At 38.5% G+C, this 5,372-nt stretch overlaps 1 non-coding gene across 1 annotated transcript; it reads right to left on the bottom strand.

Moving 5' to 3' along the window:
• Window positions 1-4,473: 4,473 nt before the first annotated feature.
• Window positions 4,474-4,607, bottom strand: LOC126021138 (small nucleolar RNA SNORA51). The gene has a single exon (XR_007499748.1). It is a non-coding gene; the product is annotated as a small nucleolar RNA SNORA51 (small nucleolar RNA).
• Between the last annotated feature and the right edge of the window lie 765 nt (window positions 4,608-5,372).

Below are 5,372 nucleotides of genomic sequence, written 5' to 3'. Positions count from 1 at the left end.
CTATAGTATTGACCTCTCATTATGTTGGTAGTCAACCAATGACTGAATCACCTATCTTGGTTTTTCCCCCAGAAATCTCACCATGGCAGCTTAGAGAAGTATATTGAACCCTAGAGAGGTCCAAGAGCTCAAAGCTTCATGATACCTGCTTATGTTACACTCTTATTTATTTTTTATTTTTGGTTTTTGGGCCACACCCAGTGAGGCTCAGGGGTTACTCCTGGCTATGCGCTCAGAAGTCGCTCCTAGCTTGGGGGACCATATGGGCCGCCAGGGGATCGAACTGCGGTCCATTCTAGGCTAGCGCTGGCAAGGCAGACACCTTACCTCTAGCACCATCGCTCCAGCCCTACACTCTTATATGACATTTGGTGCCTTATATTATCTATTGCCTAATGGGAGGTGAGGTTGCCTTCAACCATATACAGAAATATTCACTCAAGCTCAAGGATGAGTCAATGCTAGTATGTCAGACTCCCCGCAAAATATTCTAGACAGTACTAGACTGACAATAGGAGTATCTAAGTGATGCAAGTGAAGAATTCTGCAAGCAGACAGAATGGTACATCATACCCACCATTCATGGCTGAGAAAATATGGGGCCAGAAGAGGGAGTTGAAGGTGGCCAATTTCTAAACTTCCCCATCACTAAATAACCCACTAGCTGCTATGCATGCAGCGGACAGGGAGCAGGGTTGCAAGCTAAGAACTGGTTCCACTGTCATCTACTGATCAAGAAGGCTGATCTCTACCATTGCTAAATCTGATCCTTGGGAAGCAAAAACTGAAGTTAGTCCCTACAGAACATGCTATTTCTTTTGAAATCAATCAAGTACAGGTTGTGGGTCTCTTTGTACCAGCCTCTGTCTACATGGGAAATGTTTGGTCTCCCTAAGAGTGAGATATCTTCTGGGATCTTCTCCTGTCTTCAGTACCCTGGGAGCCCCTCTAGCCTTCTGCTCTCTGAGCATAGATTCTCCTAGATTTTCAGGTTCTCCCTTAGCTCCCAGTGGAAAAAAACTTGTAACAGATAAAAGTTAAGACTCAGAATGTCCTACTAGGTGTGGTAGGAACTGGGGAAAGAGTCTGATGTGACTTTATTCTTCATTTTCTACTTGAGAGTGCTTTTGAGCAAGTTCTAGTAGCCAGCAACTACATAGGAGGCCACAGGATTATAGGTCATAGTTGGCATCTGGCCCTTCGGAGGTTTTATTTGGGAAGGAAAGAGGTTAATGTACATTTGGTTTCTAGGTCAAAGTATTTTGTGAAGAGATACTTGCTTTTTGTGCAAGAGATTGAGAGAAAAGTATCTGCTGACACTGTGTTAGGGCCTGCTTGAACTTTTAGGTCTAGAAATAATAGTGTAGATACTATGACCAGAAGCATACAGAGCCCCAAGAGATGGAGCATCCACTTCCTTACTTCATTGTGTAGCAGTATTAGAGCTGTGTGTACAACTAGTCCTGGGGCTAGAAGGGGACCCTGTGGCTCTTGTCACAAATTGCAAGATACCTCCACAAAAACCAATTTGAAATTTTGTTATTTATTTAAGATATTTCAATATGTAACATATTTTCTATCAATTTCCATAAAATTTTAAGTGGATTTTTAAAACATTGAAATTGTAAGACTGTTAAAAGAGCCCCAAAGTGACAGCTGACAAAAATGTCTTAAGTTATTTCTTTGCTTATTGTTGTCTATATTCATGATCTGGTTCCTCATACAGTGAAAGAACTCTGGAGAACCTATAATAGTTTGGTTTTCACAAAGTTCAATAATTATCTGATCATTGAGTAAGTTTTTTTTTTAATTTTACAATGACTTTTTTTTTCTAAAAATAAAACATAATTACTCCTGGCCTGTGATTCATATTCTGCCTTGTAAGTCTGAATCTTTATGCTCACTCATTTCTAGGGCAAACATGAGAAAAGCAAATACCTTTCTGTGTCTGTAAACATCAATCAAACAACCAAAACAATTTATGTATCATTGACTATGCATTTGGCTAACAGTGCTTCTGGAGTGGTTATGCATGACTGGAGAGATAAGATAAAGTTGAGCCGCATAAAAATGAGACCTGTGAGTGGCAGGGAAAGAGATGTGTGGAGCAGGTAAAAAGGTGAGCTAAAGTGTGCATTTATCCAGGAACAAGACCTGCCTCCAGGGGAATGAGATATGGCAGAGAGCTTTAAGGGAAAGGTGTGTAGGGAAAGAGGAAATACAAGAAACATGTTATAGGTCACGTGCTCTGCTATTCATCCAGTCACCTAATGTTCACTATGCATATAATGCACTATTCACATAGTGTGGTGTCTATTCACAGAAGTTCTATAAATCTGAAAATTCTCAAATTCATACATTTAAAATGTTCTGAATTCTGCTTCGATACAATAAAATTTGCATCTTAGGTTTTAGTCCAATCATCTTGATGAATATAATGTAAACTTTCAGTGAAAGTTTGAACACTTCATATAGTCATTTTGAAAGATTACATATATATGCTTTGAATCAGTTCTTTCTAAATGATGGCTTGATCAATAAGGTTTTTAAGTTTTTAAAAGATTTTTTATGGAATCGTCATGAGATCTAGAATTAAAATGTTGATGGTTCAACCAGTGTTTCGACACCATCCCCAGTGCTCATTTATCTGCCACCAATTTTCCCAGTTTTCTTCCTGTCCTGCACCACCCCCAGCCTATGTCTATGGAAAACACCTCTCTCTCTTTTTCTCATTCCTTTTTTCTTTTTTAAGTTCTGTAGTTAACTTGCAATTACTTTTATATGTAAATAAATTCCTTGACTTGAAAGAAATAAGATTGCATATTAGTCCTAATAAAATTTGGAAAAGAAATGTGTGGATGGATCTTTTAGAAGATCACCAAAGTAGAAGATATGTGGTCACCTTTGAATCATCATAAATGTGTTCTCTACTTGATAAGAGACTTAAAAGTCTAGAGGACAAAAATGTACCCTAAGGAATGACAGTCAGCATCTTTGTCTTGTCAAATCTTTCTACTTGGGTTCATAAACAAGGTGGGGGTTCATTCAGGGGTGGAGGGTCCAGGAACATTGTGACTGTGGGGTGAATGGAGGTTTCATGCACACTGAGTGATCTTAGGGGAAGACTCAGAAAATGTATGACCATGACATACATGAGCAACCTATGGACAAGAGACCATGACATGGCATGTTTGGAGCACTCCTGTACTCAGTGATCATCTAATAATAAATTCCTACTCCTAATGCTGACTTGGTTCTTGAGTGTTTATCCTCTACGACCAGGAAAAATATAGAATCTCCTATACACACCACTCCCCACATTAAAGCATCTGATATCAGGTGATAGTAGAATATTCAGACTTTCTTATCATGACCACTGCAAGGATTATCACTTTGAAATGGACACATATGTAGGATAGGGATCACTGTGCATGACAAGGATGTCTGCATCACCCTACTAGCTTAGCATCACAGGACACTGGATGAGTTTGTCTGGGTGCTTCCTACAGCATTATGTGTTCCACTTGAAGTCCCACATCAGGAAGATTGCCCCAAATTGCCCAGTTACTTCAGCCTGGATCACTATGAATACAAGACTGAAATTAAAAAAGAAGCAAACTTGGTGAAAATTTACCAGACAGGCAAGCAGGTATGAATACAGCAAAGTAAGAAGATTTAAATGCTTCAAGAGAATAAAGAGACCATCATTGAACCTGAAGCAAGTAGAGCAAGTCAACTAATTTAGTTGTGGGGTTTAATGATAGGTAAGACCCAGATTAAACTAGATGTGCTTTATTTTCTTAGATTCACACCACAGTTAATTATATGCCCACATACTTTTATGGGATTAAAATAATTTAATGATTTAACTCAATGATATTTGATCACTCCCTAGAGAGATCCTATTTTAGGGAATCAGCCTATAATTCTACATATGTGATTCTTTTCTTCCTCTGTACTAATAAGAATATACTTTTCTTATGATTCCTAAAGAAGACAAAATTTAAGATGGCATCATGCTCACTAAGCTAGAGGCATATGTTCATATGAGAAAACAACATAGAATATATATATATATATATATATATATATATATATATATATATATATATATATATATATATATTTGGTTTTTGTGACACACCTGACAGCGCTCAGGGGTTACTCCTGGCTCTATGTTCAGAAATCACTCCTGGCAGGCACAGGGGACCATATGGGATTCTGGGATTTGAACCACCAACCTTCTGCATGCGAGGCAAAGCCTTACCTCCATGCTATCTCTCCGGCTCCATAATAAATATTTTTTAAGACTCTTCACTTACACTTCCAAATTAAATCGATATGTTGGTTCTCAAGTAGTTCACATTGTTTAATGTTTTTGAGACAACAAAGTGGCTGGTAAATGACAAAGAGGTGCTCTGTATTATGCCTAGATCACTCCACAGTTTAGTAAAACATCAAGTGCTTGAATTTTTTTTTGTCCCCAATTCACAATACAGACAAGGCAAAGGGCCTGGGTTGAGGTGTATTTGGGGTGCATTTACTGTACCTCCTCTTTCTATACAGTCAGTGTAAAGAACACAGCCTATAGTAAGAATTGGGAGGCCTTATCTTTTTATTTTTAACATATATATTAAAATTAAAATATCAAAATATATATTATATATATAAAATCCTTCATCAGTGCAACATTCCCATGACCAATATCCCAAGTGTCCTTCCTACCCACCCCACACTGGCCTGTACTCTAGACAGGCTTTCAACTTTCCTCTTCAGTCACATTTTGTTATGGTAGTTCTCAGTGTAATTATTTCTGTGACTGCACTAAATGATCCCTGTGGTGAGCTTCATGTCAGAAGCTGGACCCTCCAGTCCTCCTCTATTTTGTCTCTGAGAATCATTACACAAATGTTTTTCATTTTTCTCAAAACCCATAGATGAGGGAGACCATTCTGTGTTTATCTATCTCCCTCTGACTTATTTCACTGAGCATAATAGATTCCATGTATAGGAAAATTTTATGACTTCATCTCTTCTGATGGCTGCATAATATTCCATTGTGTATATGTACCATAGTTTCTTTAACCATTCATCCATTGAGGGGCATCTAGGCTGTTTCCAGAGTCTGGCTATTGTAAACAATGCTGCAATGAATATAGGTGTGAGAAAGGGATTTTTGCATTGTATTTTTGTGTTCCTCGGCTATATCCCTAGGAGTGGTATAGCTGGATCATATGAGAGCTCAACTTCCAGCTTTTGGAGACATCTCCATATTGCTTTCCACAAAGGTTGGACCAGACGGCATTCCCACCAGCAGTGAATAAGAGTACTTTTCTCTCCACATCCCCGCCAGCACTGCTTGTTCTCATTCT

The sequence above is a fragment of the Suncus etruscus genome, chromosome 10, assembly GCF_024139225.1.
Source record: "Suncus etruscus isolate mSunEtr1 chromosome 10, mSunEtr1.pri.cur, whole genome shotgun sequence".
NCBI lineage: Eukaryota > Metazoa > Chordata > Mammalia > Eulipotyphla > Soricidae > Suncus > Suncus etruscus.
Note: the sequence above shows the minus strand (reverse complement) of the source record. Positions and strands in the feature narration are given on the sequence as shown.